Below are 27,642 nucleotides of genomic sequence, written 5' to 3'. Positions count from 1 at the left end.
CGAATTAAGGAAGAGGCTAAAAATATGATGGCAAAGCTTTTGTCTGTTTTTAAATTTCAGAGATGCTCAAGCCTGTTATACCAATGAGAATGACTCCCTAGAAATGGGGGAGAATAATGATGGAAGAAAAAGTCTTTGGGATGACAAGAGGGGATGGCTTCTGGAGAGATTGGCCTTTGTCATGGGAAAGTTTCTTCCTTTAAGGTAACAAGAAGGAATAAGGAGATGGGTACAGATTCATTTAGGCTTAGGAACGTAGTGGTGGGAAGATGAAGCAATTTCCTTCTGAGTCAAGGCCATAAGTGTGAGTTAAGGCCATAAATAGAAGTGGGGAGGAATAGGCGATTTGAGGAGAGTGTTAGAAATGACCATTTGGAGAGTGCAGCACGAATCCCAACAGGAAGTGTATGCCTATTGCCTGTACACTGCCTTCCACATCAGCTAAACTCGGTGCTTTGTTGGCTGAGGGTTACTTACTCTCGTGGCTGTGGTCTGGAGGGGAGAAGTGCTCACTGTGAGTAAGAGTCAGCAGAGGAGACAGCTGTCTTCCTGGCAGTCTCCTCGCCCTAGATCTGCCGTCAAAAACATTGCTAGAGACCTGTTTACAGCATTTTGTAATCCATGGAGGGTTTGCTTGCTAATCTAATGTTTCCAGCTAGGCCACTGCTAAACAGAACGTTTTCTCAGGTTGTTTCAGTTTGGGGCATTTGTACATAGTGTTTTTTTTAAAAAGTGTTTTTTAACAAAAGCTTCTTTTAAAAAACAGTTTTCTATTGATTTCAGAAAGAGGAAGGGAGAGGGAGAGAGAGATAGAAACATCGATGACAGAGAAACATCCATCAGCTATCTCCTGCACACCCCGTACTGGGGATGGAACCCATAAGTCGAGCATGTGCTCTGACCGGGAATCGAACCAGTGACCTCTTGGTACATGGGTCGATGCTCAACCACTGAGCCACACTGGCTGGGCTGTACATGCTGTTTTTGATATGCACTGAATTGATCAGTTGATTGCTCCTTCTGTTGTACTCCCCCTCTCTGTGCGATACAATCATTTGGATTATACTACATGTGTGTGTGCATATATACAGAGTGTGCCAAGAAATGTGTATATACACTTTAACAGCTAATAGCTCAATTGGCATTTCTTTCTTTTCAGATTTAACCCACTGGAATTAATAATTATTCAAAGTGTGTATACATTTTTTGGACTATATATATATGCATATATATAAAATATATATGTATATATACACTATAATATATGATATACTATAATAGTATTTCCTACTTATAATATAATTTGTGCTTTACCTTTCTGTCTGAGATTGTAGGCATTCATAAATGCAGTATGAACTAATCAGTCACTCAAAATGTATTTATTGAATACTTATCAAAGTGCTTGGGAGAGAGGATTTAGCAAAAAGTGCAGACAGACACTTCTCTCAGGTCATTGACAATTTGGTTGGTAAGATATATATATATATATAAAGGAAATGGTGTGGTATAATATCAACATACAGAATTTGGAGTTGAATTGGAAGTCTATAGCAACTAATTATATTTATGACCTTAGATAACTTGCTTTACTTTTCTGTGCCTCGGTTTCCTTATTTATTAAAAAATGGGGGCTTGGATTATTATGAGAAATAAGTAATGTAGGTATCGTAGTACTTGAGCATAATTAGAGCTCAATAAAGTTGACCCTGCTGCATGAAAATACCTTGTTAGTGAAGTGCCACATTCGAAGTGCAGACTGTTGTTCTCTCATCTGTAAATGGAGACCATAGCAGCACCTTCTTCGTAGGGTCATTATGGGAATTGTGCTCTAACAATACTACACGGATGGCCTGTATTATTTCACTTGGTTTCCACAGTAACCCTGAGGTGGGAGGATTCTTATGCCCATTTTACAGATGGGCATAAGAACTAAAATAGAGAGAGATGAATTAATTTTTCCCAAGTCACACAACTAGTACATAGTAGAATCAAGGTTTACAAACCCAGGCAGGTTTTTAACTAGATGTTAGTAATAGCAGTGGTATTAGTAGTACCAGCAGTACCAGTGGTACCATTAGTACTGCTAATAGGTATAGGAATCACGAGTAAAGAGAGATCATTTTGGTGGGAGTGGGCACAACAACTTCTTGGCCAGAAGTAGGCCACTTTAACCCCTGCAAAAGGTCTGCCTTATGGAAGAGTAGTGTAAGATGAGGCCAAAAAAGATGGTTAGGGCTGATAGAGAACTAAATACTGGAACAAGACAAGTTTGTTGTGAGCAAGGAGAGTTTTTGATCTGCTGTGACAGCCTGGAACTCGAGATATACTAGTAGTTAGGGTAGAAATAAAGATTTGGGATTTGTGTGCACAGAGGTGGTAAAAAATATAATGTCTTACATTCGTACAGAGCTTTTGAGTTTGCCTAGAGCTTTTACATCCAAGGTTTTTGCTGATGCTCACAATAACCTAGTCATTAGGGTAGGCAGGTAACTCCCACTGATTATCACATGTGAGATGCCTACTCTCAAGTGGATACTTAATCAAAGTCACTTTCTTGTTTATAGACAAGACAACAAGGGTCAAAGATGTTAAGTAACTTGCCCGAGTTCACAGAGCCAGTAAGTGTTGGAGCGAGGACTTGGACACAACTCCTTTGCTCGCAGCTTATTCTGTTTTCCACACTCTACATTATCAGCCCGATAATTAGTTCTACATAATTCATCCAACAGACACGTGAGCCGCCACTGTCCGTCTCATATAGTATCAAGCTATAGGAATGCGGAGATAACTATGTGTAATGCCACAAACCATTGGGGAGAATAAACTTTATTAAGAACCGAATTTGGCAAGTGCTGAGACAGTGGTGGGAGCACGAGTGTTCCAGAGCGGGGTGGGGGAGGGGGGGGGGTGGACAGGGCTTCACAGGGAAGGTGAAGTTTGAACTGAGGCACCATCCAAAGCTCTCCCAGATGGTCTAGTCTTGACTTCACCTCCCAGGATGTCACGCTGGAAACAGGGCGCTTCTAAGAGGAGGAACAGCGTAAGCAAGAGACAGAGGGAGCAGAGGGATGTGGCAGCCAGGGCGTTGCACCCCAGGATCTCCCTCTGAAAGAACCAGGTGTGAGGAGTGTGGGCGGGGACAGCCTCCAGCTGCTGCCCCTCCAGGGTCCACCTCAAAGGTCAAGCGGAGGGGACACTTCCGGGGCTGCTCCTGGCCTTGTCAGGGCATGGAAAAGAGCCACGTCACTCCTGCCCTCCAGGGGAGTCTCGAACCAGCACTCTTCCCTGGGGAGCACAGCCTGACCAGCACTCAGAGCCGCAGTCAGGCAGCCCAGCGATTCCTGCCTGACCCTCCTTCCTCCCCCTCCTTTTGCAGGTGTCAGAACCACATCACGGTGCAAGGCTCTCTCCACCTCTCTCCACCGACTCCTGCTACCCTCTCCTTGAGCTGACACAGTCAGACAGGGGGAGACACCAAGGGCGGAATATTTGGAAATGCAGTACTGTTGTTTTGTAAGTGAGGAGAGGACCACGAAGAACGCCATCGTGTTAGGAGGAAACTCAGCAGAAGCCCTGTCACCGCAACGTGGAGAGAACAAATCTCAGGAGGATGGTCTCCAGTTGGATTCGGGAGAGGAAACAGGGGTAGCGAGAATCCTCACGGCTACATGCCAGGCATAACAGTGCTCCAACCGTGCTGACTGGACGAATAAACAGAGATGGAGAACTACTAGGGCATTTAAGCCAGCAGCTGCAACAGAAAACCCCCAAGTTCTCAGTTGGTTTTATCCTGCGAAGGTTTGTTTTTTCACTCCCAGCAAGACCAGTGCTGGTCAGGAGACCTTGCTCTGCGGCTGTCCATGTAAAGCAGGCGTTGCTGTGGATGCCGAGACAGGGAGGAGGGAGCATGGGGTTGGAGGATTTTTAAAGGTCTGACTTGGGAGTCGTCTGCATCACTTCTTCTCACACCCCATTTGCCAGAAACCCAGACACATGGCCTCAATCTAACAGGGAGGGAGGGGGGAGGAAAGATCTGTTCCTGGGTGAAACAAGGCTGGGTAAACCCACAGAGCATTATCTCTGCCACATGTAATATGCCATAGTGCTTGGCAGCTAGGAACTTACTACACACCTTCAAAAAGATGAGTGTATACATGAAGGGTTGGGGAAGGATGGGGACATTAAATTTAAAAAAAATGTTTTTAATCCTCACCCAAGGACATGCTTAGAGAGAGGAATGAAGAGAGAGAGGAACACTGATGTGAGAGAGAAACCAACTGAGCCACTCTGGCTGGGCAGAGACAGGGACAGAGAAGTTTAAACTCATCCAGTATTTTCGTAGAGTGAGCAGACAGTCCAAATGCAACAAGTGAGTGGGGGGGGGGGCGGGGGAGGGTGCAAGGAACTGGAGGTAACTCAGCTCTGCTTCCAGGAATCCTTCCGCGCTGCCCACATCCACCCTCTGACCCCAGGCTTGAAAATTGCTCTCTCAGCTCCCACACACCCTTTGCATTTGCCCACCCTGCTCCTGTATGAAGCACCGGTTCTCCTCACCAGGCCCCTCGCTCTGTAAGGAGGGGGTGGTGTATGTATGCCTGCATCCCAGCCCCTTGCACAGTACCTGGCACCAAGTCACTATCTGTTGTGTGAATGAAAAGCATTCTCTTCCACTTTGGAGACTCTGGGGTAGGGGACATGGGGTGGAGAAGTGGCATCCCTCCTTTTTCAATATTTTTTTTAATTGTGGTGAAATATACATGTTAACCATTTTAACTATTTTTAAGTGTATAGTTCTGTGGCATTAAGTACATTCACATTGTTGTGCATCTATCACCACCATCCACCTCCAGAACTCTTTTCATCTTGCAAAACTAAAACTCAATGCTCATGAAACAACTCCCCATTACCCCCTCCGCCCTGCCCCTGGCAACCCCCATTCTATTTTCTGTCTCTATGAGTTTGACTACCCTAAGGGCCTCCCATAAGCAGAATCATATAGTAGTTGTCTTTTTGTGACCGACTTATTTCACTTGGAGTAATGTCCTCAAGGTCCACTGACGTTATAGCATGTGCTAGAATTTCCTTCCATTTTAAGTCTGAGTAATATTCCATTGCATGTATATATCACATTTTGTTTATTCATTAATCTGTAGATAGACACTCTGAGTGTGCTCAGACACTTGGGTTACTTCCACCTTTTGACTATTGTGAATAAATCTGCTTCGAACATGGGTGTATGAATATCTCTTCACAATTCTATTTTCAATTATTTGGGGTACATCTAAGCTTTCTTTAATGTGCTTCAGGTGATTTGATGCACAGCTAGGGTTGAAAACCTTCTTTCATACAAAAGAGAAGAGAGTTGAAGGGAATGATGTAGGAGTTGGGGGAACGAGTGACAGTGCATGGGGCAGGAGACAGGCGCGGACGAGATGCTGGTTACTGAGAGGAGTTTATTATGTCCAGAAACCAAGGAGATGTGACAAGGAGAAAAGTCACAGGATTCTGAAAAAGAGAGGATGTCAGATGACCTAATTCCTTAAGTAAAGGTGATGTCACTGCTGACCAGTGCAGGAACTGGGGTGAAAGTGAGGTTGGAATTGAGGAAAGAGAGCGTTGATTCATAGTAGTGGTGAGAGGAATGCAACTGGGAGATGATGGGAAGATAAATGATCAAAGGACAGAGACAAAGAAAGGACCCAGTGGAATATGTGTGAGGAGAGGGGGTCAAAGCGGAAGGAATTCCTTTTTATTAAAATCAAACTCATAGGAAGGCAGAGAGTGAAGAGAGTTTGTGGCAAGTGTGCTGAGAAATGGATAAGAAATCATGAGAAGGCTAGCGGGATGCTGCGAGGGCCCAGCTGGACATGTGGCAGGTCAGGTCACACGGTGGGCTACAGGGAATCAGGGCCAGGTGGAGAAAATGGATCATGGAAATGATCCAGGTTTGGAAATGGGCCAGGGGATGTGGCAGAAGGTCAAGGGAGGGGAGGGAGGCCGAATGCCGAAGTGCTGAGCATTGCATACCTAAACAAACCCACGGCATCACAGAGCTTTCGCAGTTCAAATAAGGAGCGTTGCTGTCGAAGACTTACACACTATTATCTTATCCCATCCAATCAATCGCAATGTTCCTCTGAGCCTGCCCTTGCTGAGAGCCCTCTCTGTCTCTAGACTGTCTTCCTAGCCAGGGAAAACTGACCTTCTAGATCAAGGTCATCCTGGCTGCATTGAGGAACCAGAATTCTCCCTGGGTGCCTGCCTCATTGCTCAGCGGCTGCAGCCTGCAGCCAGTCCAGGGCCATCAGTAACAGATGGCTAAGACCTCAGGGACCCCCTCAGTGAGTCAAGGCAGTGACTCTGCACTTCTAGAAATCCTTGCCCTTTCCACTCTACAATGGCAGCTGTGGGCTGCAGTGACAAAGTCCCCAGTGATCTCATTTTTAGCTCATCTTTGTAAATAGAAAATAATCAGAAGTTTTCTAAGCAATTGTACTGGAAAATCCATTCCCGGCCTCCTCCCTTCCTCCTCGATGACCCACTCTATCTTTTTGATCTGGAACTTCCTTTATCTGGTATCTTCTGGCAAATATGAAGCTCTGCTCCGACTTCCCCGTGATGCCCCATTTACCCGGAGCCTCTGTTGGCATTGCCCCACCTCTTTCCCCTGCTCTGCGGGTCTCAGCTCCCTCCCTGTGTAATTGCTCAGACGACCTCCCGCCTGCTCTGAGAGATCTGTCAGCTGCTGCCTGCTGCTTGCTGTCTGTTATCTTTTACTTGCTCCACTGGGTTTTTGGCTGCCCTGTGGACATTGCTGCTGTTCTAGGACTAGATATAGATCTGTTTGTTTTTCGAAGCAGCCTCTTACACTAGCATTTTGCTGTCCATGTTTTATTGCTTTTCTCTCTGTGTTTTTCCTCCTTGTCTACTCCCAGTTGAGAACAGGAGTTATCAAAAGCGCTCCAGAAGGCAGGCAGCTTCGGGGAACCACTATCTTACCAGAGTCCTTGGAAGTGTTCAAAGTGACAGTGTCCTTCAATTGCAAATGTGCAGGCAGTCTGGCAACTGGCCAGCTGACTCTGGGACAACCCAATCCTGAGAAGATACGGAGAAAATGAACTCCGTTTAACAGATAAAATAGCCAGACACAGTTAACTATAAAATCTGTGGGGCGGGGAAAAGAAAAAAATGTAACAGGAGGTGTCCTCTTGTTCTTTGTTTTGCATGTGGTTTCTGACAATGGGGAGTGAGGCCACTCCAGGGCTCTTCTTAGAAATTGCCCATGACCCTCAGTGCTCCATTTCCAGCCCACCTCCACTTCATTCCAGCTCAGCAGAGCTGCTGACCTTTGACCCTTCTGTTTGCTTCTAGAAACTGCTGTTGGCCCTGGATTTTCTGTGTTTGCACCGTCAGCACTCCCTGGGGATTTAGGCTGTTTCGATTCTTGTCTGCACCAGGTACAACACCCCACAGCTAGTTTTGGTCCCATTTTGAGCTCATTCTAGGGGCTACCCGCAGGCTCTCCCTCAAGGCCCAGCTTTCAGAAGCTGTAGGGTTTGGGAGATGGGGGTGGGTGGGCCATGGTGCAACACAGTTCACAGGGAGTATTGGAAGGATGCTTGTCCTTGGGTGGCAGAAATGAGAGAAGAAAGAATATAAAAGAAAGAAGTGGGAAGAAATTTAGAGTAAGTTCTTTGCACCCGGCCGACATTGCTCAGTGGTTGCGCATGGACCTATGAACCAGGAGGTCACAGTTCGTGCAGGAGGTAGCCGATGGATGATTCTCTCTCATCATTGATGTTTCCATCCCTCTCTCCCTCTCCCTTCCTCTCTGAAGTAAATAAAAATATGTTTTAAAAAATTTTTTTAAATAAAGGTGAAAAAATTAGAGTATCAGTCAAGTAGTTAAGAATATCATGGGGGTGGGGTGGGGAGAATATCATGAATCCAAAATTTGTAAAAGTCCTAAGAAATAGGAACAAATGTTGACTCAAATATTAGAGTTGACCATGAGAACCTGTGTAAGAATCAGATCCGTGGCAAAACGTAATAATAATCAGACCAATTCACAACTGGCTTAAACTATTTAAGGTAAATACCCCTTCATGATCAAAACAGTGAGGCTGTCTGGCCTTACTCTTTCTTTTTTTGAAATAATTTTTATTTTATTTTTTCGATCACCATTTATCGCCTCTATGCCTTCTTCCACCTCCCCCCACCCCTGCCCCTGACCATCGCTGCACTGTTGTTCATGTCCATGAGTTCTCTCTCTCTCTTTTTCCCCTCAATCCCTCCACCCCTGGCCTTACTCTTTCATTCTTTCACAGACCTATTTTACAGATATTTTTGAGCACCAGCCAAGCACCTGCCTCGTTCTAGATGCTGTGGCAACTATAGAGAAGTAGAACACTTCGTGCATGCCCTCAAGATAGCCAGACCCATGAAAGTTAAGTTGGGAGAATGAAACAAAGGGTACTGCAAGAGAACTTGACTAAAAGGTACCATGTGTCTTCATGGGGAAGCACCCTGGGGACCGGCGGGGATCGCGAGGGTTCATGGAGAAGGTGAGCCTGGAAGAGACCTGATACATAGGTAAGACTGAAAGGGAAACGAGGACTCCTCATGCTTAGTGAAGATTTACTGAGTTCTCGTTACACATGACAAACTTTAGAAGAGCTGTCTCAAGTTAAAATCAACAAAGGATACCTTTGCTGGCTTCCAAAACCTTGGCAAACATCTGGTATCTGGCTGTTGGGGTAAGTGCTCAGGTGTCCCGAGTTTCAGATGTTTTATCACATTACACATCAGGAAGGCATGTTCTTTGACCTGGAGAGCAAGGATAGAGGTTCCCGATGCATTCAGCGCCAATAATAGAATGCTTGGTTAACAGCAGGTTAATCAATAAAGATGTTTAACTATCTCACTAAACAAGAAGCCCACAGTTGCTATAGCTGCCCACCTATATCATGAATAGCTGCCCAAGCTATTTCTTTCACTGCCACTATCAATGGAAGATTTTCGCGTGCCTTTAGGCTTATGTCTCTCCCCACCTCCCACCCCACCCCATCCCCCCACCATTGGCACAAGAATGGCGGCTGCAGCCCCACAGAACTGCAGCCCAAGCCTGCAGAAAGGGGCAGGGGCCACCGGCGTCCTCCTCCCATGGCTGTCTTTCCACCCAGGAGGAAAGTCTTTGACGGGGTTCTCCAGCAAATTTCCCCTAAAACCTCATGAGCCAGAACTGAATCAGATGCCTATGTCTAGCCAATTACTGGCAAAGCCACTTATGATTCATCCTCTTAGACTGGGGTAGACGCCCAGCTTTCATGAGATCAAGGGATTTCTACTCACCTTCTGAATAAAACCAGAGTTCTCTTTGGCAGAGAAGACAGAGGGCATGATGGGTGAACACACAGTGAGCAAAGTCTGCCACCTTCACCAAAGCTAAGGGTCCCTGCCAGTGCGGCTCCTTTAAAGGCTGCCACCTGCGTCTTCCTGTGCTGCAGCAGCCCCTGACCCTGGCCTTCATTTACAACTCTCCCTTTCCCCACTTCTTAAAAGGTATTGTTCCTGCAATGGATCTGATGTATGCAGGAGAGGTAACTGAAAACTCCGATCAGCCAACCCTTATGCAGAGAAGACGCCTTGGCCATACCCCGTAAAACTGGTGAATGAATGTGCTTTTGTATGTTTTTAAGTTTAAAAACTATTAAAGTTAGGAGTCATTTTTATAGCTCCCCTCCTTTACTAAACCAACCAATCTCCAGATAACTGCTTTTAGATAACAGAGCTCCTTATATTATAAACTTTAGGGTTTTTCTGTTTGTGTGAGTTTGTGTTTAGGGGTTTTTGGGGGGTTTTTTTGCCCTAAATTCCCTCCTGCAGCAATTCTCAACCTTTTTTATCTCATGGCACACCAAAAAATATATCTTTTGCCGATCTGACAAAACAAATAGGTATCGTTTTTATTCTTTCACACTGGAAGGCTATTGTTGTGTCAGCTGTTGCCTTTTTTTTTTTTTTTTTTTTTACTTTGACGATCTAAGGGAAAAGAGGTCAGTGTCCCTGACTAAATAGTCAGGTATTACATGTCTTAAAAATTCTTGTGGCGCATCGCGTGAAAACTGCTGTCCTACTGGATTGTAATCTAGTGGGTGGAGCTCATGTCTTCGACAAGCCGGTGCCCGGAATGCTAGAACTGCGCACTCCACACAGCAGCTACTAGTCACACATAAAGCTACTGGGCATTTGAAATGTGGCTAATGAGACCGAGGAACTGAATTAATTGTATGAAGTTTTAATTCATTTAAAATTTTAAATCTGATTCAGTTATTGGAAAACTCTTAAGTATGCTTGAAACAATTCAGGTATGGCAATCTACTTTCCCCACTGTAAATTTCATTGTGGGGAAGCATGGGACGTGGTTGGAAGGTCTGTAAGGAGGAATCTCTGAAAGGTCAGAGGCCTCTGGGGGACCTTGCCGAAGGCGGCAGCCCCTGCTTGACTTTTCCAAATGAGTCTGCGCCCCCGCCCCCACCCGGGTGTTTTACTAGAATCTTTATGTTTAGACTTCAAAACGCCCTTGTTTGAAAGAAACTACAGATGCAGGTGCTTTCTCGAGGATGCTTACCCTGTTGATAGTATCTAACAGTTAATTTTAGTTCAAGCTGTAGCTGTTGTGACAATAAAAGCCGAAGGAGGCAGGTGAACAGGGCTTTTTGCTCCTAAAGCAAAACAGCCCCTTAGCCTCTCTTTCGCAGAAATGTGTGTCAGAGTAATCTGTTCATCCGTCGCTCAGGGTCTGCGGGTCAGCCCCTGCATTTTATGAAATCTAGATATAGACTGACTATTTCTGATGGAATCTTAGCACCTGAGTTTAGGTGTGCCGAAAATGTAAAAGACAGGATTTTGAAGCCTTAGCATGGAAAAAGAGTGTAAACAAAAAAAATCTCAAGTTTTTATATTGCTTACATAATGCAAAGGTAATATTTAGAATATATTGGGTTAAATGAAATATGTTAAAAGTAATCTCACCTGTTTCTTTTTACTCTTTCAAAGTCACTGCTAGAAAATCTTAAGTTACCCGCGTGGCTTGCATTGCGTTTCTCTGGGACAGCGCTGAGCTAGTAAATAGTGAGCACTCGAATGCTCACTGACTGAATGAATGCATGAGCTCAGTGACTTGACCAAGGTCACTTAGAAAAGCCGAGTCTCGGGTGCCTTTGATCCCCACTCCCTCTTTCTTTCCACCATGCCTTGTAGTCTCCTCTGTGCCACACTGTGCTTCCTGGTCACGTTCTCATGTCCACCTGCAGGACAGAGACTTTCCCCATGGAGGTGAGCTTTGCAATCTGAGGGGAGGGAAGAGCATCTGTGTTGAGGTTCTATAAAGGCAGAAGCTTAGAGAAAACGGAGCCCTTTCCGGAGGCGAGAAGGAAATGATTTAGGATGCCAAATCTCAGCGGGCACTTGTGTTTCATATTTTACCGTTTCTGGGTGTCTTTCCTGAGCTCTTCAGTCATTTCATTGTACGTTCTCATTCTGAAAGTTCTTTCAGTAAAAGGGTGGTTTTACACTTCTGGGCAGATTTCTTGCTATTCCCAGGGCTCTGGTGACACAAAACAGACAGGAGTAACGTAGGCTGTGTGCGCACACTGGAGGAAAGGCGAGAAGCGGACCACCCATGCTGCTTGCTGCTCGCCGGAGAGGCTTGGCACTCTCATGGCTCAGAGAGCAATGCCTTCGTTAGACCCTGACCCAGAAGGCTTGCTGGAACTGCACTGAGACCATTCTCCAGACTGTAATCATTACAGAGCTAAGCCTCTCCCGGAAAACACGCACAACGCCATCTGGGCCTGCGAATCACACGCGGCAATGAAAGCACAGCCACTCCGTGTTTGCCATTTTTACGTCCTCCTGTTCACACTGAAAGTGTCTTCACTTATGAAGGATTTCATTCAATAGACATTCACTCAACAAATAGTTATTGAATGCCGTATTGCTGTGTGCCAAGCAATGGGCGTGCCCGAGATAACACATACTGGTTTACTGGTCTGAACCAAACATAAATTACTTCTGAGGCTGAACTACAAGTACAATATGCCTAAATGTGCCTGAACTATCAGAGGAGAAGAGCGGCACAGATAATAACTCTTAAGAGTATAAGCCAAAGCTGCATCTTTACAAAAATAGTATACTCGCCATCCTGGTTCAAAACTAGGGTTTCTCTGAACCAATTGTTTCATCTCTGCCAATGGTATTAAACATGTTGGTGTAACTCCAGGAATCGATTTTAAGGAAATAATCAGATTAATGGTCAAAGCATTACACATAAGGGTGGTCACTGCAGTGTTAGAGAGCAAAACCATGGAAACCCTCTAAATGTTGAATAAGAGAGGTTTGAAAAAATTGGGGCCAGTCTATATGATGGCAAATCATTATAAATCAAGTTCTAAAGAATATATAGTGATGTGAGGAAATGTTTTGCTTATATATTAAGATTTAAAACTTGGGCTATTAAAACATACATAGTATATGTTGTCAATTTGGGGGAATAGCGACATATGCAGAGAAAATAAGACTAGACAGCTATATAATCAATTAACAGTGTATCTCCGGTGGGGGGAGGGGAGTGTGAAATTGTGCATGCTTTTAAAGTTTTTCTTCTTTACACTGTATATTTTTAAATGTTCTGCACAATTGTTTACTATTTTTGTAATAAGAATAAATTTTTCTTTTATAATTGTGATTTTATTGATTGTTTTGAGGATAAGTACACAGACATTCAATTTCTACACAATTCTTAACGTACAAACCAAAAACCGAAAGAGTCGTGTAGTTGTGATTCCTTTCTAAACAGTTATTCCAGTGACTTTCCAGCTTAAAATCGGAAGGCTAATTTTCCTTCATAGATATCAGGTACCAATATCTTCAAATGTTGATACGCTGTTATATCAAAGTCCCACTAATTCACAATTTAATATCATATGCACTACATAATCTCATTTTCAATTTTTTGCAGCACATTAACAAAGTTACTAGGAAAACTGGGCTACCGCACCAAAGATGACAGAGTGCACAAAACTCTGACAGGGAGAGCCAAGATCAAGAAAACAATTCCCAAAAATATGAGACTGGAAGTAACTGAAAATGTTCAGGACATAGTAAATGCACGCCTGACTCCAAATTGCCATTTAGTATGCTTTGCATTATAGGATGTAAATACTACCCCCATCTATGGAATGTTAAATTGTCACCAAAGACAATCAAAGTCTCTCATATTCAATATGTCGTTATTTTCTGGTTGTACCAAAAAATAAACAACCAGCAAATTATCTTACCTTTTTTTCAAAAAAAAAAAAAAAAAGCATTTGCATTTTAAAAATAGGGTGGGGTACAATCCTACCCCTCTTAACAATATTTATAGAGCTATTAAAAACCTTGCATTTACGAAACAGTTGATAAAAAATATCCCTTCGGATTGTGCAAGAAGGAAGAAGGAACCCCTGGTAGGACATGGTATATTAATCAGACTTGGCTTCTTGCTCTCCTGCTTCATCTGAGTCTGGACTCTCCTGGCTTTTAGTTTCTCCATTTTCTGCAGGTAGATAGATCTTCCTTAGTTTCCTGGTTAGCCACTTCCACCCGTTTTCCCTTTGCTTCCCTACCCCCACCCCCCACCCTTTTTTTTTTTTTTTTTGCATTTTTTCTGTCTGCAGATTTATCCTTTCCTGCTGCCTTTTTTGGCTTCGTTTCCACTTTTGCAGGAACAGGTTTAGCTGACAACCTTGCAGATTTCCTCTTGAGCTTCTCCTTCAAAACCCCCTTGGCGGAGCTAGCCTTCCTCCTGGGCATTCTGAGCTGTTGGGGCCCGCCACGGGGGCAGTGGGAAAACCCAATAATAAAATTTTAAAAGAGATCTGGTGCAGTGACATTACTCTCCTCTGTGGAATTATAAATATTTTTTAAAACGAGTCACCCCCTAACATCTCTGCATTTCTTTAAATACTCACTCTGGGTCTTCACACCTAACTTTATTTAAAACTTTTGAATCAATTTGTAACATTGTGATAAATTATGTTTATGGCACATTGCAATTAAATCCATAAACTCACTTCCTGATATCACATGAGGTAATACCACCTACCTCCCCAGGTGACTGGGAAGACGGCATGATACAAAGAATGCTGGTGCTTGGCCCATAATGAGCGTCTCTACTTGATTCCCTCCCCCTCTACCTAGATTTATTCCCCTCGCCACTCTCTGCTTTGCATATTGGTAATAAGTAATTAGTAATTATAATAAGTAATTCATTTCTTTCTATAAGTAATTTATTTCTTCTTTTATTGTGGTAAAATATATATAGCATAAGCATAAAATAACCACTTTAATCATTTTTAAGTGTACGTTCTTAGCACTTAGTACTTTCACATCATTGGGCAACAATCACTATCATTTATCTCCAGGACTTTTCATAATCCCAACTGTAACTCTGCACCCCTTAAACACAAACTCCACATTCCTTTCTCGTCCCAGTCCCTGGCAACCCCCATTCTACTTTCTGCCTCAATGAATTTGATTAGTCTAGGCACCTCCTATAAGCAGAATCAGACAATATTTGTCCTGTAAATGGCTTATTTCACTTAGCCTAATGTCTTCAAAGTCCATCCATGTTGTAGCACGTGTCAGAATTTCTTTCCTTTTTAAGTCTAATATTCCATTGTATGTGCCTAACACATTTCGTTTATCTATTTATCTGTTGATGGACACTTGGGTTACTTCTACCTTTTGACTATTGTAAATAATACTGTTACGAGCATGGGTGTACAAATGTCTGCTTGAGCAATTATTTTCCTTGAAGTAGAGATGGCTAGATCAGATGGTAGTTCTATTTTTAACTTTGCAAGGATCTTCCCAACTGTTTTTTGTTAGTGGCTGCACCAATTTACATTTTACAGTGATGTTTTGTATTCACTTGTTTTCTCCTTAATTAAGTTATCATCTTGAGATCCAGGGCATCCACTTCTGAATTCCTCAGAGCAACTAGAAAATTGCCTCAAGCATTGTAGATGCTCCATAAACACTTGATGAATAAAAGTTTCTTTTTTTCCCTAGTTTTTAGAAGCTCATTTCCACTCTTGGTGTGTTCCTTCTTCTCTTCCCTCAGCTCTCAGAGACTGTGGTTTAGTGGACCTCTGCTAATCATTTCCTTATCTTTAATCATTTGTAACCTTTGGTCAGGCAGCTCCTTCTTTCCGTGCCATGCAGCTGTCAAGAGCATGCCACTGGAGTCAGAAAGACTGGCCTCAAGTCCTGGCTCTACCACTTATAATTTATATGATCCTGGACAAGATTCTAACCTCTTCTTTCAAATGTTATTGCTGCATAACAGGACACTTCAAAACTTAGTTGCTTAAAACAATAATCATTTTATTATTCCTTACTATTCTGTGGGTCTACTGGGTCAATTCTTTCCCCCATGTGGTATCTTCTGGGATCACTCACAGGGCTGCATTCATCAGTGAGCTTGGCTAGGGTTCAAATGACTATGAGGGCATCAGTCCCATGCCTGGTACCTCAGTACGGGTAGCTAGCATCACCGGGGGACAGCTGGGTCTTTCCCTCTTTCTTCTTAGTCTTTCATAAAAACTGGCCCCTTTATCTGTGAGGACTCTGTCTCTCTCAACAGGTTATTGAGATATTTCAGAACCCACCTGACACCATTCATAGTTATTACAATATTATTGATTATACTAGAGGCCCAGTGCACGAAATTCGTACACGGGGAAGGGGGTGTGTGTGTATGTGTTCCTCAGCCCAGCCTGCACCCTCTCCAATCTGGGACCCCTCAAGGCCCGGTGGGATTGGGCCTAAATGGGCAGTCAGACATCCCTCTCACAATCCAGGACTGCTGGCTCCCAACCACTCATATTCCTGCCTGCCTGATTGCCCCTAACTGCTTCTGCCTGCCAGCCTGATCACCCCCTGTCCACTCCCCTGCCATCCTGATTGATGCCTAACTGCTCCCCTGCCCGCCTGATTGCCCCAATTGCCCTCCCCTGCCGGCCTGGTTGCACCTAATTGCCTTCCCCTGCAGGCCTGGTCCCCCACAACAGCCCTCCCCTGCCAGCCTGGTCACCCCTAACTGCCCTCCCCTGCTGGCCTGGTCCACCCCAACTGCCGTCCCCTGCTGGCCTGGTCGCCCACAACTGCCCTCCCCTGCTGGCCATCTTGTGGTGGCCATCTTGTATCCACATGGGGGCAGCCATCTTTGACCACATGGGTGCAGCCATCTTGTGTGTTAGAGTGATGGTCAATTTGCATATTACTCTATTATTAGATAGGATTCTGTATATAGTGCCTTACATCCCTGTGACTATTTTGTAACTACCCATTTGTACTTCTGAATCCTTTGCCTTTCTCAGCTAGCACCCACACTTCTCCCATCTGACACCCTCAGTTTTTTCTCCGTGTCTATGATTCTTTCTGTTTTGTTCATTTGCCTTGTTCTTTAGATTCCACATATGAGTGAAATCATACGGTATTTGTCTTTCTCTGACTGTCTTATTTCACTTAGCATAATACCCTCTAGGTTCATCACGTTGTTGTAAATGGTAAGATTTCATTCTTTTATATGGCCATGTAACATTTCATTGTATATATGTACCACCACATTTTTATACACTTATCTATTGATGGACACTTGGGTTGCTTCCATATCTTGACTATAGCAAATAACACTGCAGTAAACATAGGAGTGCATATATCTTTTTGAATTAGTTTTCTTTCAGAAGTGGAATTGCTGGGTCATAAGGTAGTTCTATTTTTATTTATTTATTTTTTAGGAACCTTCACACTGTGTTCTATAGTGGCTGCACCAATTTGCAACCTCACCAAAAGTGCATGAGCGCCCCTTTGCTCCACATCCTCACTGACACTCATTTGTTGATTTACTGATAATAGCCATCCTGACTGGTATGTGGTGGTACCTCATTGTGCTTTTAATTTGCATTTCTCTAATGATTAGTGACATTGAGCATCTTTTCAGATGCTCATTGACTATCTGTGTATCCTCTTTGGAGAAGTAACTGTTCAGGTCCTCTATTTTTTAATTAATTGTTTGGGGTGGGGGGGGGGTTGTTGTTGAGTAGTTTCAGTTCTTTATAAATTTTTGGATATTAACACCTTATCAGGGATATCATTGGCAAATATCTTCCACATTCAGTAGGTTGTTGTTCCTTTTTGTTGATGGTTTCCTTTGCTGTGAAAAACTTGTTAGTTAGATGTAGTCCCATTTATTTATTTTTTTCTTTTGTTTCTCTTGCCCAAGGAGCTATATCAGAAAAAATATTACTAAGAGAAATGTCAGACAGTTTACTGCCTATCTTTTCATCTAGGAGTTTTATGGTTTAGGGTCTTACATTTGTCTCTAATCCAGTTTGAGTTTATCTTATATATGGTATAAGAAGGTGATCTAGTGTTTTGTTTTTTATGTATCTACCCAATTTTCTCAACACTATTTATTGAGTAGACTGTCTTTATCCCATTGTTTTTACTTTCTTTGTCACAAATTATTGATCATATAGGCATGGGTTTATTCTTGGGCTCTCTATTCTGTATTATTGATTTCTGTGTCTTCTTTTTGTCAAAACCTTGCTGTTTCAATTGTTATAGCCCTGTAGTATAGTTTGATATCAAGTATCATGATGCTTCTAACTTTGTTCTTTTTTCTCAAGATTGCTATGTCTATTTGGAATCTTTTGTGAGTCTATATAAATTTTAGGGCTATTTGTTCTAGATATGTGAGAAATGCCATTAGTATTTTGGTAGGGATTGCATTAAATCCATAGATTGCTTTGGGTAGTATGGACATTTTAATGGTTTTAATTCTTCCTATTCATGAGCATGGTATATGCTTCTATCTATATGCATCTTCTTCAACTTCTTTCTTCAATGTCTTATAATTTTTTTTAGTACAGGTCTTTTCCCTTCTTGGTAAATTTATTCCTAGGTATTTTTTTTATGCAATTCTAAACTGGAATGTTCTCATGTTCAACTCTAATTTTTCTTTCTGATAGTTCATTATTTATACTAATAAAAGAGTAATATGCTAATTAGACTGGGAGACCTTCCGGACATCCTTCTGGACAAAGCCAGGGGCTTGGCTGGCCTGCAAACCACCCCCAAACGGCTCTCAGTCCCTCACCCAGGCCAGCCAACCCCCCCCCCCCAGTGGGGACCCTCACCCCGATGGGGATGTGGTCAGCCTGCAAACGGCCCTCAGCCCCTCACCCAGGCTGGCAATGCCTCCCATAGGAACCCTCACCCCAATGGGGGCATGGCCTCTCACCCAGGTCAGCCACACCCCCCAGTGGGGACCCTCAGGATAATGCTGGCCTGGTAAAATGAACTTGGGAGTTTTCCCTCCTCTTGAATTTCTTGGAATAGTTTGAGAAGGATAGATGTTAATTCTTCTTTGAATATTTGGTAAAAATTCACCTGTGAAGCTATTTGGTCCCAGACTTATGTTTGTTGGGAGTTTTTTGATCACTGGTTAGATTCATTGGTAGTAATCAGTCTGTTCAGGTTTTCTGTTTCTTCTTGATTCAGTCCAATCTACTCTATTGTTGAAAGCAGCCACAGGTCAGTTGAGATTTAACAGGAAGGGAAATAGACTTAACACTTGGTGGGAGGAAGGGCATGTGCACTCTGGAGTGGGAAGAATTGGTGGCCATCTTTGCAGGCAATCCATCATCTCTAAGCCTCTGTTTCCCCATTTGTAAAATGGGAGTAATAACAGTGGCTATCTTTATAAGATTAGAGTGAAGATTCAATGTGATAATGCATGAAAGATGTGCATTAATTATGATTGCAATCATTATTACTATTGCTATTTTATTCCAATCAGGGTGAAAGTTGTTCAGGTTCCTTCTAAAATTCACTTCTCTTCTCTTTTTTTATTCCATAAAATCAATAACATGCTAATCATCACCCAAGGAGTACTGGAATCAACACAAAAATCTCTCTTCTCCCTGGCACAAGCCAGGGCTGGCCTCCCCGGGGAATCCTCAGGGCTTTCCAGTCTACATGCCTGCTTTCTGCTTCCCTCTTGAGGTGTGGCTCTTGGAGTGAAAGGTCATCACTGTCTCTGGAGTTCACCTTCAAAATGCCAAGAGCTTTCTGATATGTGTTTCTTGTGAAATCAGTATTGTGCTTCTGGAAAATTGTAATGCCTTCTTTCTTTGACATTTCATTACATACTTTCATGAAAGAAAAATAAAAAGCATAGGATAGCACAAAATGCACTATTTCTTAACTCTGATATTCAAAGAAAATGTCATTTCTGTGCTGTTCTGTCTTCCTCACCAAATCGTATTGTTGAGTGGGAGAAAACGTCTGCTCAAGAGTCAATCTGATTTAAAGAGTAGTTTAATCTGATCATTTAAACCAGTGGTCGGCAAACCATGGCTCTCGAGCCACATACGGCTCTTTGGCCCCTTGAGTGTGGCTCTTCCACAAAATACCACAGCCTGGGCGAGTCTATTTTGAAGAAGTGGTATTAGAAGAAGTTTTAAGTTTAAAAAATTTGGCTCTCAAAAGAAATTTCAATTGTTGTACTGTTGATATTTGGCTCTGTTGACTAATGAGTTTGCCACTGATTTAAACAGTTCCTTTTAGAGGGCATCATGTCTTTGGTAAAATGCTCTGTGTCTTACAGTCTGTCCTTCTCCTGGTTTCCTCACTAAGATGGTCTCTGGATGTAAAGGGTTGGGGGTGCTGTGGCTATCGATGCTTTCTGGACTCACGGAAGAGCTAGAGTCCTTGGGGCCATGTCGTCTTTGGTAAAATGCTCTGTGTCTTACAGTCTGTCCTTCTCCTGGTTTCCTCACTAAGATGGTCTCTGGATGTAAAGGGTTGGGGGTGCTGTGGCTATCGATGCTTTCTGGACTCACGGAAGAGCTAGAGTCCTTGGGGCCATGTCCTATCACTCCTTTGATCTCCAGGGTAATGCCCTACTCCACCTGCTTGCTGCTTGTCCTACAGACATTGGCAGCTGATGTCTGAGGCTGGTAACTAGTCATTTTATCACTCTGGTGGTAGCACTCCTGGTGGTGTTGCTGGTCTGATTCCATGTCAGCTGAGTTCCTGTGGGTGCTGTGGCCACTCTGAGGCCTGGCCATGGCTCCCAGGCTATGCTAACTCAGGCAATCAGCTCTGCAGCCCTCTCTCCGGAACTTCACCCGAATACAGCAACCTCTCTGGCATTCTGCACGGCTCAGTCCTCAGCCCCTTCTGGATCCTGCCTCGCTCTGGTTGACCACCCTGCCAGCACCATCACATCATCCTTTAGAAGTTTGCTCTCACAAATAATACCTTGGATGCTTTCCAGGAACAGATACACAGGAGTGGAATTGTGGGATTTTAGGTTATATTTTAAGATGGTCCCTTATTTACCTCCAAAGTCACTATTACCAATTTATACTTTATTTTTGCATAACCAGGTTAATTCTAAAGATTGTCAAACTTTATCAAGTTGGCCAATCTGATGGCTGTGAAACAGATATTTTAGTATTGCTAAGCATTTTTCTTGCTTATTGACCATATCTATTCTGTGAATTTCCTGTTCATATCTTTGACTTCTTTTTCATCACTTTTTTCTTTTTTTTCCCTTCTTATGGATCTATATATCTAAATGTCTAGTCAGCTTGGGCTGCCATAACAAAATACCTTCTACTGGGTGGTTTACACAAGAGGAATCTATTTTCTCCCAGTTCTGGAGTCGGGAAAGACCAAGATCCAGGTGCCCACCAGATGGGTGTCTGGTGAGAGCTCTTCCCCGGAGTTGCAGACAGACTCTTGCTGTGTCTTCACTTGGCCTTTCCTTGATGTGTCCATGTGGAGAGTGAAAGACCTCCCTCTTATTCTCCTTATGAGGCCACCAACCCTATCCAACTATGATCATTTAACCTAACTACCTCCTCAAAGCTTTCTCTTCAAATAGCATCAACTGGGGGTTAGAGCTTCAGCATAGCAATTTTGGTGGAAACACAATTCAGTCCATAGCACCAGGATACTATCCTTTTGCATGTTGTTTAAGTTTGCATATGTGTGTTTGTGTATATATACATATACATATACATATACATATATATATACATATACATATACATATGCATATACATATACATATACATATATTGCATTTTCTCCTAAACCATAAATTGCCTTTTAATTTTGTTAATCATATCTTTGGTCATAGAGAAATTTTCAGTTTAGTTTAGTCAAATGTACTCATCTTTTCTTCTATGGCTTTTTATTTTTATGATTTATTTAAGAAGGCCTCTATACCTCAGAGGTCACAGACATACTATTTGTTCTTTCAGATTTTAGTAGAAAAACTTGCTTATAAGCCTTTTGACTCTGATGCCCTTTTCAGGGGCAGAAAGGAGGTACATTTTAAATTATTAGTTCAATTTCTTTAATGGTTGTTGAACAAATTTTGTTTTTTTTTAAATATTTTCCTTGAAAATCATTAATTTCATGTGGGTCTCAAATTCATTGGTGTAAAGTTGTTCATACCATTCTCTTTTAAATGTGTTCTTTACATATGTACATCTGTTCCTTTTCATGCCTGATATTGCCTAGCAATTTCTCTTTTTTATTAATTGTTCTAGCCAAATATTTTTTACCTTAAAAAAGTGAACCTGTAGCCCTGGCCTGTGTTAGAGCATCAGCCTGTGCACCAAAGAGTCTCGGATTTGATTCCGGTCTGGAGCATATACCTGAACTGCAGGTTCGCTCCCCAGCCCCAGTTGGGGCGCCTGCCGGAGGCAGCCAGTTAGCAACCAGTCAATGGATGTGTCTCTCTCATGTGGATGTTTCTCTCTCTCTCTCCCTCTCTCTTCTACTCTCTCTGAAAAGCAACGGGAAAAAATATCCTCAGGTGAGGATTAACAACAACAATAAAAAGCAAACCCATGGTTTTAATTTTGCTGATTTTTTTCTCTATCTCATTAATTTCTGTTTCTATACTAATTAATTCATTTCTTACTATTTACTTTGGCTTCATTTTTTTCCTTTTCAATCATTCTTATGATCTAATAAACAAATGCAAGGCTAGAGTTTTTTGTTTTTTTCTGAAAATTGCTTTGGCCAAATCCCATTGGTTTTGATGTGTGCTATTTTCACTGTGGTTCAGTTCCAAGTAGTTTGCTTCCTCTTTAAGCCAAGAGAGCTTCAGAAGTGTGTGTTTATATTTTAGAAGTATAGACTGTTTTTGGCTCCCTGTTTGCTAATTTCTAAATTTATTGCATTCCGGTCAATGAATGTGGCCTGTATAATATCAGTTTTTTAAAATGTGTTGCTATTTCCTTTGGGCATAGAACAGAGCAAATTTGGTGAGCTCTGCATGTGTGCTTTCAATTTAAAAAAAAAAAAAAAGCTCAATATTGCATTATTTTTACCTTCTGGTATTGTCATAGCTCCTGATAGGCAATAATTTAGTTGCATTTAATAGCAAAACTATTAATGACTCATGCACTCAACAGATATTTAGTGAGTGCCCATATGTTCTAAGCACTGTCAGCTGTGGGGGACACAAAGGTGAGCAAAAACAGACATTACCTGCCCTTATGGGTTTATAGTCCAGTGGGAGAAGCAGACCGAATCACACAATCCCTTTAGTGAAACAATGGGCCGAAGAAAAAGAATGCATACTACAAAAGATCCTGCCCCAGAGAAAACAGAGATAGAAAGGGGAGGAAAGAATAAGTAGGAAAAGGGCTGGGGAGGGAGGAGAAGAGCCTTGTAGGAAGAGCCGCATGTTGTGAGGCCCTTTGTGCAATGTGAACAGGTGTCCCGGGGTCCTGGTGGCAGCCAGTGTGGCTGCAGCGCCCCAAGCAGCTTGTCCATCGTGCTGGCCAAAGCTGAGTAGCGGGGGGGGGGGGGGGGGGGGGGGGGGGGGATGAAGACATACAAGGCCTTCTAAAGAATTTGTGTCTCTATTTAAGAAAAATGGGAAGCCATTACAAGAAGTTAGGTAGGCTTATAGAATCACATTTGTGGTTTTAAAAGATAACTTGAAAAGACACTGGTAATGTTTGTTCCAGGGAGTATTTTTAACCCTTGATGTTGTACATATGATGTTGTATACATAGGGAGCCAACTTCCCTTCCTGCTCCCTCCCTTTAGTGAAGTTGGACTAAATATGTTCAAGGAAATAATCACCCTGTGTATTTTCTATTAGAGGGATGCAAACCACCCTGTACGTTTGGAACCAAGCCTGTTGGTTGTAGATTATTATAACAACAATAATCCCACAGTGAGAATGGCAGCTACTGCCCTGGCCAGGTTGTCAGTTGGTTGGAGCGCCATCTCGTATGTATACCAAAAAAGTTATGAGTTCGATTCCCAGTCAGGGCACATACCTAGGTTGCAGGTTTGATCCCCAGTCAGGGTGCATATAGGAGGCAACTAATTGATGTTTCTTTTCCCCATCAATAAAAACATATCATCCGGTGAAGGTAAAGAAATAAGAATAAAGAACGACCGCTATCATTTTTTGAGCATTTACTATGTGTCCTAGCCCTGTGCTAGACCCTCTATAACTCTATTTCACTTAATGTTCACAATAAATTTATGAGGTGTGTTCTTTTTAACCACACGTGTCAATCAGGATGTCTGCCACCCCTTGTAAGGGAAACCCCTATGCCTATCACCTCGGCTGACTGGGGGCTGCTTTCAGGGGCTTTGATTTGTCTAATGTGATGATCCTCAAGCGCGCACACACACACACACAGAGACACACACATACACACACGCACACACACACATACACACAGAGACACATACACAGACACACACACATACACACACATACACACATGCACACACACACACCACCCACTCTGATTAGATCAGGGGCGGTACCGGCAACCAATCCCACTGGCCAAGCAGCAGTTTTTTTTGTGTTTTTTTTGTTGTTTTTGTTTTGTTTTGTTTTGTTTTGTTTTTTAAATATATTTTATTGATTTTTTACAGAGTGGAAGTGAGAGGGATAGAGAGTTAGAAACATCGATGATAGAGAAACATCGATCAGCTGCCTCTTGCACAATCCCTACCGGGGATGTGCCCGCAACCAAGGTACATGCCCTTGACCGGAATCGAACCCGGGACCTTTCAATCCGCAGGCCGACGCTCTATCCACTGAGCCAAACCGGTTTTGGCCAAGCAGCAGTTTTTAGGGTATCATAATACAAAAAGCCTCATCCAAATAGATTCTTACTTTTAGAAATTTCAAGTTGGGATATATAAAGGAAATGCGTTAACTGCAGAAATGGACGTTGAAAGCTCAGAGGCTAGAGAAAGAAGCAATGACGTGCCTGAGTGAGTTGAGGGCAGAAGTAAGTCAAAGTGTAAGCAAGCAGAAGCTGTGAGGCAGAGACAAGACACTTGGGGGAGGATGGAGAAGCTGGTGCAGAGAGGGAAGAGAAGCAGACTCAAGAAGCACTAGAGAAAAGTCCACACTTTCATGCCCTGGGCCCAATTCCAGCCTCTGAAAGTCCAGCCACTGAGTGTTTCCTGCTTTGCATGAGATGCCTTCCTCCCTCACCAGGCCTTGCCAGAAGCTCGTTACAGAGCGTGTCTGAAGGAGTCGCTACTCCATGCCACACAGCATTCTCACGTGCAGATGAAGACACAGAGGCTCAGCGAGGTTAAGTAACTTGCCCAAACTGCCACAGCAAACAGAACAGACATTCACACTCACATCTGTTTGGCTCTGAGGCCCTCGTCCATAGGCATACTGTGACTGTTACAGCAGCAGAAATTATATGCTCAGAAATATCTGCTCAGACCTTTAGCTTTTCCTACCTTGAAAACAAACATAAGGGGCACACAACTTTCAAATTAGTAAACCAAGAGACTTGCCATTATTGGCCCGTTGGTAAGCATTATGGGTTAACCATATTCAACATAAGGGGATCATTGCTTCTGAGTATACTGAAGGAAATCAGTGCTTTGACCTAGTCAGCTATTTATGTGGAGGGGGGGAAGTGGGAGGAGGGAGGGACAGGGACAGAGGGGGCAGGATTGGGAGCAGGGACATGTCAAGAGATAGGTTCATAATTTCTCTTCCAGTCACTGGTTAGAGCCTTGCAGTTCTGGGACCTGGTTATCCATTCACTCAGGGAATGGCCCTGGGAGAACTGGGTCAGGCAAGAAATTTCCAGCAATCATGAGATTGCAGCTAATGCCGTTTTTTGGTTGTGGAGAAACAGAGTGAGGTGCCAAATCAGTCCTAACTGTGGTTCTCCATGTAGAACGTCCTCTTCCTTGTAGAAAGGTTTCCAGGTGAAGTGGCAAGGGGAGAGAATCCAGAACAAATTCTGTGAGTGTCTAGTCAGTATGAGGCCTCGTGCTGGGGAGAGCATACATGTCTGAGTCACAGATCCTCCAGGCCTGGCATAGGTTGCCTTCGCTGTGGCGCAGCAGGAAAGCTCTGAGGCTGCAGACTTCTGGTCAACCAACAACCCCTTCTCTCCTGAGACCCTTCTCACAGCCGTGCACCGACCAATCACCTCTCCAGATCGTTCCAAATCCTGTGTCGAGGGCAGTGGGGATCCTCCTCTTTCGTGTCCCTTCCCCCAAAGCCCTTATGTGTCCTGAGCAAATTGCAGCTGAAGGCATTTCTTTTCTTGACCTTTGCCAAACCACCTTTTACCTAATTCCTGGTGTTTTACTCTGTCGAGAGGGGGTGTGGCTATGACCCAGAGAACAGACAGACCCACAGAAGCGAGACAGATTGGGAAAGTCCCTGGGGACACAGCAAGCGTCAGTTGCATGTCCCATGAGGGTCGGCCAACGAACAGAGTCAGAGTCCAGTGAGAAAGATCGAAACTGAGCCTTGCAGGCCCTGGGTCCATCTTCACGCTTCTTCCATATCCGCAGCCCACTGGACTATCGCTTAACTTTTTTTTTTTAATTTACTTACTAACTTAATTAAATAAAACCTCATATCAGTACAGTAAATAATGAGGATCACTTGTCAAAAATAAAGCAGGAACCCATAAAAATAGCTTTAACTATTAACCTATTTGTCCATGTTTCACCTAAAATTGTAGCTCACTGCCACGAGAGGTGCCTGGCTCCCCTTGGCCTGCCTTCGGCTGGAGTATCCGGGCCTGACTAGAGTTAGCCCTGCATGTGGGTCCTGTTTCCACCAGCTGTGCTTGAGAGACCCACAGGGAGGTGGCAAGCTATCTGAGCCCGTTTCCTTCCTGTCAGCTGAAGACAACAATAGTGCCTGCTTCGTAGGGGTGTTGCAAAGATCTGAGGAAATATTGCAATGAGAGCACACAGCACAAGACCTGGCACATATTATACACTCCATAAAAGGCTGCCTATTTTTTCTAGAGTTCTCCCCACAAGTGAACTTGTGCTTTTCAGATCACCCATCACATGTTTATTTGGGAAATAAGGTTGTCATGGTTAAGACCAAAGTTCAACTTGAAATAGAAGGCATCTAAATTAAAAACTGTGAGAAAGGTATAATTACAGTACTATTATTGCAAAGGACGAGAACAGTGGTTCGTGAGGTCCAATTAGCCAAGATTAAGGGGTCCTGGGGATGCCTCGAACAGAAGGTGTTGTCCCCATCCTCCTTAGCACAACCTCCCTCTCTCAAATAACCCTATAGAGGAAACTAATGCTAGATTCTGGGCAGCTCAGGCTAGAAGCAAATCAGGTCTGTCTGAGTCCAGAGCCCAGCGTCCTCAGCCCCATTTGTCACAGCCTCAGTCACAGGTCCGGGCTTTCTCGTCAGCTCCAGCCAGGCCCAAGGCAGTCAGGATGCCTCTCAACTCAGGTCAGGGGGGCACACTTGTGGCCAGTCCCCAGCCTCCAGCACAGCAGCTTCCAGACATTCTGCCACAGAATTTTCCCAAGTGAAACAACCCCTTCCTGTACAGCTTAGTTCCGGCCGCCTTGACCTCCTCTCACTTTCAACCACTTCCTTTCTTTCTCAACACCAGCTTCCCTTCACAGGCCCGAGCATCTTCACAAGGTCGCTGCACCCGTCTTCCAGGATCCTAATCTATCTGTCTCCTCTCCTCTCCTTCCTCCTGCCATCTTATTCTCCCTCCCTCTCTTCTTTCTTTCACAAACGTTTATGGAGCATTTACTAATGGGCTAGGTATTGTGCTAATGGTTACATGTATGTGGTGATGGGATCCTTGTTTTTATGGGATGTTTACTTTAAAAGGAAAGACTAACACTCACCAATAATTCCTCAAATAATTATTTAATGATGCTGGCAATAATGCTGTAAGTAAGGGATTCAAGTTAGTCAGACTCTACAGCACTCATCTGACATTTTCCACGTCCAGTTGGCATATCTGATGCACTGGATTGTGGACTATCCTAAGGAGGGATTATGTCTGCTTTCATCATATCGCCAGCATCTAGTACAGAGCCTGGCATATATACACAGTATACGCTCAGTAATTACTTGTGGAATAAATGAATAAAATGCTTTTAAATATACCCTGTGAGTGCTCATGTTTACATGGGAGTCCTGAGGGAAAGTCAGAGGTAGCCGATCTCCCCTTTCTCAGCCCCATCCTCTCCTCCCCCACCCTACCAACA

The 27,642-nt window shown here is 43.4% G+C and overlaps 1 pseudogene; it reads right to left on the bottom strand.

The window, feature by feature from the left end:
• Positions 1–13,523: 13,523 nt before the first annotated feature.
• LOC129150235 (non-histone chromosomal protein HMG-14-like) lies at positions 13,524–13,854 on the bottom strand (annotated as a pseudogene).
• Between the last annotated feature and the right edge of the window lie 13,788 nt (positions 13,855–27,642).

The sequence above is a fragment of the Eptesicus fuscus genome, chromosome 9 (genome assembly GCF_027574615.1).
Source record: "Eptesicus fuscus isolate TK198812 chromosome 9, DD_ASM_mEF_20220401, whole genome shotgun sequence".
Lineage (NCBI taxonomy): Eukaryota > Metazoa > Chordata > Mammalia > Chiroptera > Vespertilionidae > Eptesicus > Eptesicus fuscus.
Note: the sequence above shows the minus strand (reverse complement) of the source record. Positions and strands in the feature narration are given on the sequence as shown.